Source organism: Schistocerca americana, unplaced genomic scaffold (genome assembly GCF_021461395.2).
Source record: "Schistocerca americana isolate TAMUIC-IGC-003095 unplaced genomic scaffold, iqSchAmer2.1 HiC_scaffold_367, whole genome shotgun sequence".
Taxonomy (NCBI): domain Eukaryota; kingdom Metazoa; phylum Arthropoda; class Insecta; order Orthoptera; family Acrididae; genus Schistocerca; species Schistocerca americana.
The window spans coordinates 112,520-126,467 of record NW_025726090.1 but is presented as its reverse complement, the minus strand read 5'-3'; the positions used below and the strand labels follow the sequence as shown (position 1 = coordinate 126,467).

The 13,948-nt window shown below is 49.4% G+C and overlaps 12 non-coding genes across 12 annotated transcripts; all 12 read left to right on the top strand.

The window, feature by feature from the left end:
- Positions 1 to 817: 817 nt before the first annotated feature.
- On the top strand, positions 818 to 936 carry LOC124581335. Its single transcript, XR_006973377.1, has one exon. It is a non-coding gene; the product is annotated as a 5S ribosomal RNA (ribosomal RNA).
- Positions 937 to 1,974: 1,038 nt separating this feature from the next.
- Positions 1,975 to 2,093, top strand: LOC124581334. The gene has a single exon (XR_006973376.1). It is a non-coding gene; the product is annotated as a 5S ribosomal RNA (ribosomal RNA).
- Positions 2,094 to 3,134: 1,041 nt separating this feature from the next.
- Positions 3,135 to 3,253, top strand: LOC124581333. The gene has a single exon (XR_006973375.1). It is a non-coding gene; the product is annotated as a 5S ribosomal RNA (ribosomal RNA).
- A 1,038-nt stretch (positions 3,254 to 4,291) lies between these two features.
- LOC124581332 lies at positions 4,292 to 4,410 on the top strand. Its single transcript, XR_006973374.1, has one exon. It is a non-coding gene; the product is annotated as a 5S ribosomal RNA (ribosomal RNA).
- Positions 4,411 to 5,443: 1,033 nt separating this feature from the next.
- On the top strand, positions 5,444 to 5,562 carry LOC124581331. Its single transcript, XR_006973373.1, has one exon. It is a non-coding gene; the product is annotated as a 5S ribosomal RNA (ribosomal RNA).
- Positions 5,563 to 6,599: 1,037 nt separating this feature from the next.
- LOC124581329 lies at positions 6,600 to 6,718 on the top strand. Its single transcript, XR_006973371.1, has one exon. It is a non-coding gene; the product is annotated as a 5S ribosomal RNA (ribosomal RNA).
- A 1,023-nt stretch (positions 6,719 to 7,741) lies between these two features.
- On the top strand, positions 7,742 to 7,860 carry LOC124581328. The gene has a single exon (XR_006973370.1). It is a non-coding gene; the product is annotated as a 5S ribosomal RNA (ribosomal RNA).
- Positions 7,861 to 8,889: 1,029 nt separating this feature from the next.
- Positions 8,890 to 9,008, top strand: LOC124581326. Its single transcript, XR_006973369.1, has one exon. It is a non-coding gene; the product is annotated as a 5S ribosomal RNA (ribosomal RNA).
- Positions 9,009 to 10,046: 1,038 nt separating this feature from the next.
- Positions 10,047 to 10,165, top strand: LOC124581325. Its single transcript, XR_006973368.1, has one exon. It is a non-coding gene; the product is annotated as a 5S ribosomal RNA (ribosomal RNA).
- A 1,040-nt stretch (positions 10,166 to 11,205) lies between these two features.
- On the top strand, positions 11,206 to 11,324 carry LOC124581324. Its single transcript, XR_006973367.1, has one exon. It is a non-coding gene; the product is annotated as a 5S ribosomal RNA (ribosomal RNA).
- A 1,038-nt stretch (positions 11,325 to 12,362) lies between these two features.
- LOC124581323 lies at positions 12,363 to 12,481 on the top strand. The gene has a single exon (XR_006973366.1). It is a non-coding gene; the product is annotated as a 5S ribosomal RNA (ribosomal RNA).
- Positions 12,482 to 13,508: 1,027 nt separating this feature from the next.
- On the top strand, positions 13,509 to 13,627 carry LOC124581322. Its single transcript, XR_006973365.1, has one exon. It is a non-coding gene; the product is annotated as a 5S ribosomal RNA (ribosomal RNA).
- The last annotated feature ends 321 nt before the right edge of the window (positions 13,628 to 13,948 follow it).

The window sequence follows — 13,948 nt, the reverse complement described above, 5'->3', positions numbered from 1 at the left end:
CGTCAGCGCCTGTTGTTGTATAGCGGTGTACAATTCCTACTTCGATATGTAATTATAAATTTATTCCTTAGTCGTCTCGTCTCGTCTCGTCATCTCCTGCAGACGTTTCTTGTGCTTGCGCTGTTATATGGGCCACGACCCGAGCGGCAGCGAGCGGCAGTCGAGCAAAGTCGGGACAAGTCGGGACGGGGACAGGGACAGGGATAGGAAAGGTGCTAATGCACTGCAAATTACGCAAACACCTCGTCTGAAGCGAGGCGAGGCGAGGCGAGGAAGCTCACATCGCCAGCAGTGGCGCCCTCCAACAAGACTCTGCCACACCCCGCACAGGCCATACGCCGGTCGGCCGCGCGCCAGCCCTCCTGCGCTGGACACCAGGGACAAGATGCGTCTTCCGCGAGTGTCGAAGGCTGCACGCGCCAAGCGGATGACAGGAGGTGCAACGAGAAGCTGCGCGTCTCACACACACGGCGGCGCGCCCGCTAATTCGGCAGTCGCTCTGCTGGCACGTCGGATTGCGGAAGGAAGTGCTTACAATTACAATTCTGTTCGTGTTTTATGTTGTAAAGTTGTTAGCTTGTAACGATGTAATGTTAATAAATAAATTTATAAATCTCACAACAAAAAAAAAAAAAAAAAAATACACGAAGCGCGTCCTTCCGGCTCATAAGTTTTGGAACTCAGGATTGCGTTCGCGCCAACGTGACAAATTGTCAATAAAAAAGAATGCGGCTGCTTTCGACCGAAAAGTGTGATTTTGTGTGTGTTGGGATAAGAACCGAATGCGAATTCCGCCATGCGCCTACATCATCTGGGCGCCAACGGCCATACCATGTTGAGTACACCGGTTCTCGTCCGATCACCGAAGTTAAGCAACATCGGGCGTGGTTAGTACTTGGATGGGTGACCACCTGGGAACACCACGTGCTGTTGGCTCCCTTTCATTTACTTTTTTTTTTTTTTTATACCGCCTTCTTTCCATACCACCGTTCTGTTGTGACAAAGATTCTTGCTTAAGCATTTTAATCTACTGTAATGACCATAAGGTGCGAAATTGCAGTAAATATCTCAGTTTGAGGGAGAATGTGCTAACCAAGTTCGCCAGGAAGTCTTTGAAAACGACAAAACAGTACGAATCGGCAGATGTGTTCTGAAATACGTCAGCGCCTGTTGTTGTATAGCGGTGTACAATTCCTACTTCGATATGTAATTATAAATTTATTCCTTAGTCGTCTCGTCTCGTCTCGTCATCTCCTGCAGACGTTTCTTGTGCTTGCGCTGTTATATGGGCCACGACCCGAGCGGCAGCGAGCGGCAGTCGAGCAAAGTCGGGACAAGTCGGGACGGGGACAGGGACAGGGATAGGAAAGGTGCTAATGCACTGCAAATTACGCAAACACCTCGTCTGAAGCGAGGCGAGGCGAGGCGAGGAAGCTCACATCGCCAGCAGTGGCGCCCTCCAACAAGACTCTGCCACACCCCGCACAGGCCATACGCCGGTCGGCCGCGCGCCAGCCCTCCTGCGCTGGACACCAGGGACAAGATGCGTCTTCCGCGAGTGTCGAAGGCTGCACGCGCCAAGCGGATGACAGGAGGTGCAACGAGAAGCTGCGCGTCTCACACACACGGCGGCGCGCCCGCTAATTCGGCAGTCGCTCTGCTGGCACGTCGGATTGCGGAAGGAAGTGCTTACAATTACAATTCTGTTCGTGTTTTATGTTGTAAAGTTGTTAGCTTGTAACGATGTAATGTTAATAAATAAATTTATAAATCTCACAACAAAAAAAAAAAAAAAAAATACACGAAGCGCGTCCTTCCGGCTCATAAGTTTTGGAACTCAGGATTGCGTTCGCGCCAACGTGACAAATTGTCAATAAAAAAGAATGCGGCTGCTTTCGACCGAAAAGTGTGATTTTGTGTGTGTTGGGATAAGAACCGAATGCGAATTCCGCCATGCGCCTACATCATCTGGGCGCCAACGGCCATACCATGTTGAGTACACCGGTTCTCGTCCGATCACCGAAGTTAAGCAACATCGGGCGTGGTTAGTACTTGGATGGGTGACCACCTGGGAACACCACGTGCTGTTGGCTCCCTTTCATTTACTTTTTTTTTTTTTTTATACCGCCTTCTTTCCATACCACCGTTCTGTTGTGACAAAGATTCTTGCTTAAGCATTTTAATCTACTGTAATGACCATAAGGTGCGAAATTGCAGTAAATATCTCAGTTTGAGGGAGAATGTGCTAACCAAGTTCGCCAGGAAGTCTTTGAAAACGACAAAACAGTACGAATCGGCAGATGTGTTCTGAAATACGTCAGCGCCTGTTGTTGTATAGCGGTGTACAATTCCTACTTCGATATGTAATTATAAATTTATTCCTTAGTCGTCTCGTCTCGTCTCGTCATCTCCTGCAGACGTTTCTTGTGCTTGCGCTGTTATATGGGCCACGACCCGAGCGGCAGCGAGCGGCAGTCGAGCAAAGTCGGGACAAGTCGGGACGGGGACAGGGACAGGGATAGGAAAGGTGCTAATGCACTGCAAATTACGCAAACACCTCGTCTGAAGCGAGGCGAGGCGAGGCGAGGAAGCTCACATCGCCAGCAGTGGCGCCCTCCAACAAGACTCTGCCACACCCCGCACAGGCCATACGCCGGTCGGCCGCGCGCCAGCCCTCCTGCGCTGGACACCAGGGACAAGATGCGTCTTCCGCGAGTGTCGAAGGCTGCACGCGCCAAGCGGATGACAGGAGGTGCAACGAGAAGCTGCGCGTCTCACACACACGGCGGCGCGCCCGCTAATTCGGCAGTCGCTCTGCTGGCACGTCGGATTGCGGAAGGAAGTGCTTACAATTACAATTCTGTTCGTGTTTTATGTTGTAAAGTTGTTGGCTTGTAACGATGTAATGTTAATAAATAAATTTATAAATCTCACAACAAAAAAAAAAAAAAAAAAAAATACACGAAGCGCGTCCTTCCGGCTCATAAGTTTTGGAACTCAGGATTGCGTTCGCGCCAACGTGACAAATTGTCAATAAAAAAGAATGCGGCTGCTTTCGACCGAAAAGTGTGATTTTGTGTGTGTTGGGATAAGAACCGAATGCGAATTCCGCCATGCGCCTACATCATCTGGGCGCCAACGGCCATACCATGTTGAGTACACCGGTTCTCGTCCGATCACCGAAGTTAAGCAACATCGGGCGTGGTTAGTACTTGGATGGGTGACCACCTGGGAACACCACGTGCTGTTGGCTCCCTTTCATTTACTTTTTTTTTTTTTTTATACCGCCTTCTTTCCATACCACCGTTCTGTTGTGACAAAGATTCTTGCTTAAGCATTTTAATCTACTGTAATGACCATAAGGTGCGAAATTGCAGTAAATATCTCAGTTTGAGGGAGAATGTGCTAACCAAGTTCGCCAGGAAGTCTTTGAAAACGACAAAACAGTACGAATCGGCAGATGTGTTCTGAAATACGTCAGCGCCTGTTGTTGTATAGCGGTGTACAATTCCTACTTCGATATGTAATTATAAATTTATTCCTTAGTCGTCTCGTCTCGTCTCGTCATCTCCTGCAGACGTTTCTTGTGCTTGCGCTGTTATATGGGCCACGACCCGAGCGGCAGCGAGCGGCAGTCGAGCAAAGTCGGGACAAGTCGGGACGGGGACAGGGACAGGGATAGGAAAGGTGCTAATGCACTGCAAATTACGCAAACACCTCGTCTGAAGCGAGGCGAGGCGAGGCGAGGAAGCTCACATCGCCAGCAGTGGCGCCCTCCAACAAGACTCTGCCACACCCCGCACAGGCCATACGCCGGTCGGCCGCGCGCCAGCCCTCCTGCGCTGGACACCAGGGACAAGATGCGTCTTCCGCGAGTGTCGAAGGCTGCACGCGCCAAGCGGATGACAGGAGGTGCAACGAGAAGCTGCGCGTCTCACACACACGGCGGCGCGCCCGCTAATTCGGCAGTCGCTCTGCTGGCACGTCGGATTGCGGAAGGAAGTGCTTACAATTACAATTCTGTTCGTGTTTTATGTTGTAAAGTTGTTAGCTTGTAACGATGTAATGTTAATAAATAAATTTATAAATCTCACAACAAAAAAAAAAAAAAAAAATACACGAAGCGCGTCCTTCCGGCTCATAAGTTTTGGAACTCAGGATTGCGTTCGCGCCAACGTGACAAATTGTCAATAAAAAAGAATGCGGCTGCTTTCGACCGAAAAGTGTGATTTTGTGTGTGTTGGGATAAGAACCGAATGCGAATTCCGCCATGCGCCTACATCATCTGGGCGCCAACGGCCATACCATGTTGAGTACACCGGTTCTCGTCCGATCACCGAAGTTAAGCAACATCGGGCGTGGTTAGTACTTGGATGGGTGACCACCTGGGAACACCACGTGCTGTTGGCTCCCTTTCATTTACTTTTTTTTTTTTTTATACCGCCTTCTTTCCATACCACCGTTCTGTTGTGACAAAGATTCTTGCTTAAGCATTTTAATCTACTGTAATGACCATAAGGTGCGAAATTGCAGTAAATATCTCAGTTTGAGGGAGAATGTGCTAACCAAGTTCGCCAGGAAGTCTTTGAAAACGACAAAACAGTACGAATCGGCAGATGTGTTCTGAAATACGTCAGCGCCTGTTGTTGTATAGCGGTGTACAATTCCTACTTCGATATGTAATTATAAATTTATTCCTTAGTCGTCTCGTCTCGTCTCGTCATCTCCTGCAGACGTTTCTTGTGCTTGCGCTGTTATATGGGCCACGACCCGAGCGGCAGCGAGCGGCAGTCGAGCAAAGTCGGGACAAGTCGGGACGGGGACAGGGACAGGGATAGGAAAGGTGCTAATGCACTGCAAATTACGCAAACACCTCGTCTGAAGCGAGGCGAGGCGAGGCGAGGAAGCTCACATCGCCAGCAGTGGCGCCCTCCAACAAGACTCTGCCACACCCCGCACAGGCCATACGCCGGTCGGCCGCGCGCCAGCCCTCCTGCGCTGGACACCAGGGACAAGATGCGTCTTCCGCGAGTGTCGAAGGCTGCACGCGCCAAGCGGATGACAGGAGGTGCAACGAGAAGCTGCGCGTCTCACACACACGGCGGCGCGCCCGCTAATTCGGCAGTCGCTCTGCTGGCACGTCGGATTGCGGAAGGAAGTGCTTACAATTACAATTCTGTTCGTGTTTTATGTTGTAAAGTTGTTAGCTTGTAACGATGTAATGTTAATAAATAAATTTATAAATCTCACAACAAAAAAAAAAAAAATACACGAAGCGCGTCCTTCCGGCTCATAAGTTTTGGAACTCAGGATTGCGTTCGCGCCAACGTGACAAATTGTCAATAAAAAAGAATGCGGCTGCTTTCGACCGAAAAGTGTGATTTTGTGTGTGTTGGGATAAGAACCGAATGCGAATTCCGCCATGCGCCTACATCATCTGGGCGCCAACGGCCATACCATGTTGAGTACACCGGTTCTCGTCCGATCACCGAAGTTAAGCAACATCGGGCGTGGTTAGTACTTGGATGGGTGACCACCTGGGAACACCACGTGCTGTTGGCTCCCTTTCATTTACTTTTTTTTTTTTTTATACCGCCTTCTTTCCATACCACCGTTCTGTTGTGACAAAGATTCTTGCTTAAGCATTTTAATCTACTGTAATGACCATAAGGTGCGAAATTGCAGTAAATATCTCAGTTTGAGGGAGAATGTGCTAACCAAGTTCGCCAGGAAGTCTTTGAAAACGACAAAACAGTACGAATCGGCAGATGTGTTCTGAAATACGTCAGCGCCTGTTGTTGTATAGCGGTGTACAATTCCTACTTCGATATGTAATTATAAATTTATTCCTTAGTCGTCTCGTCTCGTCTCGTCATCTCCTGCAGACGTTTCTTGTGCTTGCGCTGTTATATGGGCCACGACCCGAGCGGCAGCGAGCGGCAGTCGAGCAAAGTCGGGACAAGTCGGGACGGGGACAGGGACAGGGATAGGAAAGGTGCTAATGCACTGCAAATTACGCAAACACCTCGTCTGAAGCGAGGCGAGGCGAGGCGAGGAAGCTCACATCGCCAGCAGTGGCGCCCTCCAACAAGACTCTGCCACACCCCGCACAGGCCATACGCCGGTCGGCCGCGCGCCAGCCCTCCTGCGCTGGACACCAGGGACAAGATGCGTCTTCCGCGAGTGTCGAAGGCTGCACGCGCCAAGCGGATGACAGGAGGTGCAACGAGAAGCTGCGCGTCTCACACACACGGCGGCGCGCCCGCTAATTCGGCAGTCGCTCTGCTGGCACGTCGGATTGCGGAAGGAAGTGCTTACAATTACAATTCTGTTCGTGTTTTATGTTGTAAAGTTGTTAGCTTGTAACGATGTAATGTTAATAAATAAATTTATAAATCTCACAACAAAAAAAAAAAAAAAAAATACACGAAGCGCGTCCTTCCGGCTCATAAGTTTTGGAACTCAGGATTGCGTTCGCGCCAACGTGACAAATTGTCAATAAAAAAGAATGCGGCTGCTTTCGACCGAAAAGTGTGATTTTGTGTGTGTTGGGATAAGAACCGAATGCGAATTCCGCCATGCGCCTACATCATCTGGGCGCCAACGGCCATACCATGTTGAGTACACCGGTTCTCGTCCGATCACCGAAGTTAAGCAACATCGGGCGTGGTTAGTACTTGGATGGGTGACCACCTGGGAACACCACGTGCTGTTGGCTCCCTTTCATTTACTTTTTTTTTTTTTTATACCGCCTTCTTTCCATACCACCGTTCTGTTGTGACAAAGATTCTTGCTTAAGCATTTTAATCTACTGTAATGACCATAAGGTGCGAAATTGCAGTAAATATCTCAGTTTGAGGGAGAATGTGCTAACCAAGTTCGCCAGGAAGTCTTTGAAAACGACAAAACAGTACGAATCGGCAGATGTGTTCTGAAATACGTCAGCGCCTGTTGTTGTATAGCGGTGTACAATTCCTACTTCGATATGTAATTATAAATTTATTCCTTAGTCGTCTCGTCTCGTCTCGTCATCTCCTGCAGACGTTTCTTGTGCTTGCGCTGTTATATGGGCCACGACCCGAGCGGCAGCGAGCGAAGTCGGGACAAGTCGGGACGGGGACAGGGACAGGGATAGGAAAGGTGCTAATGCACTGCAAATTACGCAAACACCTCGTCTGAAGCGAGGCGAGGCGAGGCGAGGAAGCTCACATCGCCAGCAGTGGCGCCCTCCAACAAGACTCTGCCACACCCCGCACAGGCCATACGCCGGTCGGCCGCGCGCCAGCCCTCCTGCGCTGGACACCAGGGACAAGATGCGTCTTCCGCGAGTGTCGAAGGCTGCACGCGCCAAGCGGATGACAGGAGGTGCAACGAGAAGCTGCGCGTCTCACACACACGGCGGCGCGCCCGCTAATTCGGCAGTCGCTCTGCTGGCACGTCGGATTGCGGAAGGAAGTGCTTACAATTACAATTCTGTTCGTGTTTTATGTTGTAAAGTTGTTAGCTTGTAACGATGTAATGTTAATAAATAAATTTATAAATCTCACAACAAAAAAAAAAAAAAATACACGAAGCGCGTCCTTCCGGCTCATAAGTTTTGGAACTCAGGATTGCGTTCGCGCCAACGTGACAAATTGTCAATAAAAAAGAATGCGGCTGCTTTCGACCGAAAAGTGTGATTTTGTGTGTGTTGGGATAAGAACCGAATGCGAATTCCGCCATGCGCCTACATCATCTGGGCGCCAACGGCCATACCATGTTGAGTACACCGGTTCTCGTCCGATCACCGAAGTTAAGCAACATCGGGCGTGGTTAGTACTTGGATGGGTGACCACCTGGGAACACCACGTGCTGTTGGCTCCCTTTCATTTACTTTTTTTTTTTTTTATACCGCCTTCTTTCCATACCACCGTTCTGTTGTGACAAAGATTCTTGCTTAAGCATTTTAATCTACTGTAATGACCATAAGGTGCGAAATTGCAGTAAATATCTCAGTTTGAGGGAGAATGTGCTAACCAAGTTCGCCAGGAAGTCTTTGAAAACGACAAAACAGTACGAATCGGCAGATGTGTTCTGAAATACGTCAGCGCCTGTTGTTGTATAGCGGTGTACAATTCCTACTTCGATATGTAATTATAAATTTATTCCTTAGTCGTCTCGTCTCGTCTCGTCATCTCCTGCAGACGTTTCTTGTGCTTGCGCTGTTATATGGGCCACGACCCGAGCGGCAGCGAGCGAAGTCGGGACAAGTCGGGACGGGGACAGGGACAGGGATAGGAAAGGTGCTAATGCACTGCAAATTACGCAAACACCTCGTCTGAAGCGAGGCGAGGCGAGGCGAGGAAGCTCACATCGCCAGCAGTGGCGCCCTCCAACAAGACTCTGCCACACCCCGCACAGGCCATACGCCGGTCGGCCGCGCGCCAGCCCTCCTGCGCTGGACACCAGGGACAAGATGCGTCTTCCGCGAGTGTCGAAGGCTGCACGCGCCAAGCGGATGACAGGAGGTGCAACGAGAAGCTGCGCGTCTCACACACACGGCGGCGCGCCCGCTAATTCGGCAGTCGCTCTGCTGGCACGTCGGATTGCGGAAGGAAGTGCTTACAATTACAATTCTGTTCGTGTTTTATGTTGTAAAGTTGTTGGCTTGTAACGATGTAATGTTAATAAATAAATTTATAAATCTCACAACAAAAAAAAAAAAAAAAAAAAATACACGAAGCGCGTCCTTCCGGCTCATAAGTTTTGGAACTCAGGATTGCGTTCGCGCCAACGTGACAAATTGTCAATAAAAAAGAATGCGGCTGCTTTCGACCGAAAAGTGTGATTTTGTGTGTGTTGGGATAAGAACCGAATGCGAATTCCGCCATGCGCCTACATCATCTGGGCGCCAACGGCCATACCATGTTGAGTACACCGGTTCTCGTCCGATCACCGAAGTTAAGCAACATCGGGCGTGGTTAGTACTTGGATGGGTGACCACCTGGGAACACCACGTGCTGTTGGCTCCCTTTCATTTACTTTTTTTTTTTTTTTATACCGCCTTCTTTCCATACCACCGTTCTGTTGTGACAAAGATTCTTGCTTAAGCATTTTAATCTACTGTAATGACCATAAGGTGCGAAATTGCAGTAAATATCTCAGTTTGAGGGAGAATGTGCTAACCAAGTTCGCCAGGAAGTCTTTGAAAACGACAAAACAGTACGAATCGGCAGATGTGTTCTGAAATACGTCAGCGCCTGTTGTTGTATAGCGGTGTACAATTCCTACTTCGATATGTAATTATAAATTTATTCCTTAGTCGTCTCGTCTCGTCTCGTCATCTCCTGCAGACGTTTCTTGTGCTTGCGCTGTTATATGGGCCACGACCCGAGCGGCAGCGAGCGGCAGTCGAGCAAAGTCGGGACAAGTCGGGACGGGGACAGGGACAGGGATAGGAAAGGTGCTAATGCACTGCAAATTACGCAAACACCTCGTCTGAAGCGAGGCGAGGCGAGGCGAGGAAGCTCACATCGCCAGCAGTGGCGCCCTCCAACAAGACTCTGCCACACCCCGCACAGGCCATACGCCGGTCGGCCGCGCGCCAGCCCTCCTGCGCTGGACACCAGGGACAAGATGCGTCTTCCGCGAGTGTCGAAGGCTGCACGCGCCAAGCGGATGACAGGAGGTGCAACGAGAAGCTGCGCGTCTCACACACACGGCGGCGCGCCCGCTAATTCGGCAGTCGCTCTGCTGGCACGTCGGATTGCGGAAGGAAGTGCTTACAATTACAATTCTGTTCGTGTTTTATGTTGTAAAGTTGTTAGCTTGTAACGATGTAATGTTAATAAATAAATTTATAAATCTCACAACAAAAAAAAAAAAAAAAAATACACGAAGCGCGTCCTTCCGGCTCATAAGTTTTGGAACTCAGGATTGCGTTCGCGCCAACGTGACAAATTGTCAATAAAAAAGAATGCGGCTGCTTTCGACCGAAAAGTGTGATTTTGTGTGTGTTGGGATAAGAACCGAATGCGAATTCCGCCATGCGCCTACATCATCTGGGCGCCAACGGCCATACCATGTTGAGTACACCGGTTCTCGTCCGATCACCGAAGTTAAGCAACATCGGGCGTGGTTAGTACTTGGATGGGTGACCACCTGGGAACACCACGTGCTGTTGGCTCCCTTTCATTTACTTTTTTTTTTTTTTATACCGCCTTCTTTCCATACCACCGTTCTGTTGTGACAAAGATTCTTGCTTAAGCATTTTAATCTACTGTAATGACCATAAGGTGCGAAATTGCAGTAAATATCTCAGTTTGAGGGAGAATGTGCTAACCAAGTTCGCCAGGAAGTCTTTGAAAACGACAAAACAGTACGAATCGGCAGATGTGTTCTGAAATACGTCAGCGCCTGTTGTTGTATAGCGGTGTACAATTCCTACTTCGATATGTAATTATAAATTTATTCCTTAGTCGTCTCGTCTCGTCTCGTCATCTCCTGCAGACGTTTCTTGTGCTTGCGCTGTTATATGGGCCACGACCCGAGCGGCAGCGAGCGGCAGTCGAGCAAAGTCGGGACAAGTCGGGACGGGGACAGGGACAGGGATAGGAAAGGTGCTAATGCACTGCAAATTACGCAAACACCTCGTCTGAAGCGAGGCGAGGCGAGGCGAGGAAGCTCACATCGCCAGCAGTGGCGCCCTCCAACAAGACTCTGCCACACCCCGCACAGGCCATACGCCGGTCGGCCGCGCGCCAGCCCTCCTGCGCTGGACACCAGGGACAAGATGCGTCTTCCGCGAGTGTCGAAGGCTGCACGCGCCAAGCGGATGACAGGAGGTGCAACGAGAAGCTGCGCGTCTCACACACACGGCGGCGCGCCCGCTAATTCGGCAGTCGCTCTGCTGGCACGTCGGATTGCGGAAGGAAGTGCTTACAATTACAATTCTGTTCGTGTTTTATGTTGTAAAGTTGTTAGCTTGTAACGATGTAATGTTAATAAATAAATTTATAAATCTCACAACAAAAAAAAAAAAAAAAAAAAATACACGAAGCGCGTCCTTCCGGCTCATAAGTTTTGGAACTCAGGATTGCGTTCGCGCCAACGTGACAAATTGTCAATAAAAAAGAATGCGGCTGCTTTCGACCGAAAAGTGTGATTTTGTGTGTGTTGGGATAAGAACCGAATGCGAATTCCGCCATGCGCCTACATCATCTGGGCGCCAACGGCCATACCATGTTGAGTACACCGGTTCTCGTCCGATCACCGAAGTTAAGCAACATCGGGCGTGGTTAGTACTTGGATGGGTGACCACCTGGGAACACCACGTGCTGTTGGCTCCCTTTCATTTACTTTTTTTTTTTTTTATACCGCCTTCTTTCCATACCACCGTTCTGTTGTGACAAAGATTCTTGCTTAAGCATTTTAATCTACTGTAATGACCATAAGGTGCGAAATTGCAGTAAATATCTCAGTTTGAGGGAGAATGTGCTAACCAAGTTCGCCAGGAAGTCTTTGAAAACGACAAAACAGTACGAATCGGCAGATGTGTTCTGAAATACGTCAGCGCCTGTTGTTGTATAGCGGTGTACAATTCCTACTTCGATATGTAATTATAAATTTATTCCTTAGTCGTCTCGTCTCGTCTCGTCATCTCCTGCAGACGTTTCTTGTGCTTGCGCTGTTATATGGGCCACGACCCGAGCGGCAGCGAGCGGCAGTCGAGCAAAGTCGGGACAAGTCGGGACGGGGACAGGGACAGGGATAGGAAAGGTGCTAATGCACTGCAAATTACGCAAACACCTCGTCTGAAGCGAGGCGAGGCGAGGCGAGGAAGCTCACATCGCCAGCAGTGGCGCCCTCCAACAAGACTCTGCCACACCCCGCACAGGCCATACGCCGGTCGGCCGCGCGCCAGCCCTCCTGCGCTGGACACCAGGGACAAGATGCGTCTTCCGCGAGTGTCGAAGGCTGCACGCGCCAAGCGGATGACAGGAGGTGCAACGAGAAGCTGCGCGTCTCACACACACGGCGGCGCGCCCGCTAATTCGGCAGTCGCTCTGCTGGCACGTCGGATTGCGGAAGGAAGTGCTTACAATTACAATTCTGTTCGTGTTTTATGTTGTAAAGTTGTTAGCTTGTAACGATGTAATGTTAATAAATAAATTTATAAATCTCACAACAAAAAAAAAAAAAAAAAAATACACGAAGCGCGTCCTTCCGGCTCATAAGTTTTGGAACTCAGGATTGCGTTCGCGCCAACGTGACAAATTGTCAATAAAAAAGAATGCGGCTGCTTTCGACCGAAAAGTGTGATTTTGTGTGTGTTGGGATAAGAACCGAATGCGAATTCCGCCATGCGCCTACATCATCTGGGCGCCAACGGCCATACCATGTTGAGTACACCGGTTCTCGTCCGATCACCGAAGTTAAGCAACATCGGGCGTGGTTAGTACTTGGATGGGTGACCACCTGGGAACACCACGTGCTGTTGGCTCCCTTTCATTTACTTTTTTTTTTTTTTATACCGCCTTCTTTCCATACCACCGTTCTGTTGTGACAAAGATTCTTGCTTAAGCATTTTAATCTACTGTAATGACCATAAGGTGCGAAATTGCAGTAAATATCTCAGTTTGAGGGAGAATGTGCTAACCAAGTTCGCCAGGAAGTCTTTGAAAACGACAAAACAGTACGAATCGGCAGATGTGTTCTGAAATACGTCAGCGCCTGTTGTTGTATAGCGGTGTACAATTCCTACTTCGATATGTAATTATAAATTTATTCCTTAGTCGTCTCGTCTCGTCTCGTCATCTCCTGCAGACGTTTCTTGTGCTTGCGCTGTTATATGGGCCACGACCCGAGCGGCAGCGAGCGAAGTCGGGACAAGTCGGGACGGGGACAGGGACAGGGATAGGAAAGGTGCTAATGCACTGCAAATTACGCAAACACCTCGTCTGAAGCGAGGCGAGGCGAGGCGAGGAAGCTCACATCGCCAGCAGTGGCGCCCTCCAACAAGACTCTGCCACACCCCGCACAGGCCATACGCCGGTCGGCCGCGCGCCAGCCCTCCTGCGCTGGACACCAGGGACAAGATGCGTCTTCCGCGAGTGTCGAAGGCTGCACGCGCCAAGCGGATGACAGGAGGTGCAACGAGAAGCTGCGCGTCTCACACACACGGCGGCGCGCCCGCTAATTCGGCAGTCGCTCTGCTGGCACGTCGGATTGCGGAAGGAAGTGCTTACAATTACAATTCTGTTCGTGTTTTATGTTGTAAAGTTGTTAGCTTGTAACGATGTAATGTTAATAAATAAATTTATAAATCTCACAACAAAAAAAAAAAAAAAAAAATACACGAAGCGCGTCCTTCCGGCTCATAAGTTTTGGAACTCAGGATTGCGTTCGCGCCAACGTGACAAATTGTCAATAAAAAAGAATGCGGCTGCTTTCGACCGAAAAGTGTGATTTTGTGTGTGTTGGGATAAGAACCGAATGCGAATTCCGCCATGCGCCTACATCATCTGGGCGCCAACGGCCATACCATGTTGAGTACACCGGTTCTCGTCCGATCACCGAAGTTAAGCAACATCGGGCGTGGTTAGTACTTGGATGGGTGACCACCTGGGAACACCACGTGCTGTTGGCTCCCTTTCATTTACTTTTTTTTTTTTTTATACCGCCTTCTTTCCATACCACCGTTCTGTTGTGACAAAGATTCTTGCTTAAGCATTTTAATCTACTGTAATGACCATAAGGTGCGAAATTGCAGTAAATATCTCAGTTTGAGGGAGAATGTGCTAACCAAGTTCGCCAGGAAGTCTTTGAAAACGACAAAACAGTACGAATCGGCAGATGTGTTCTGAAATACGTCAGCGCCTGTTGTTGTATAGCGGTGTACAATTCCTACTTCGATATGTAATTATAAATTTATTCCTTAGTCGTCTCGTCTCGTCTCGTCATCTCCTGC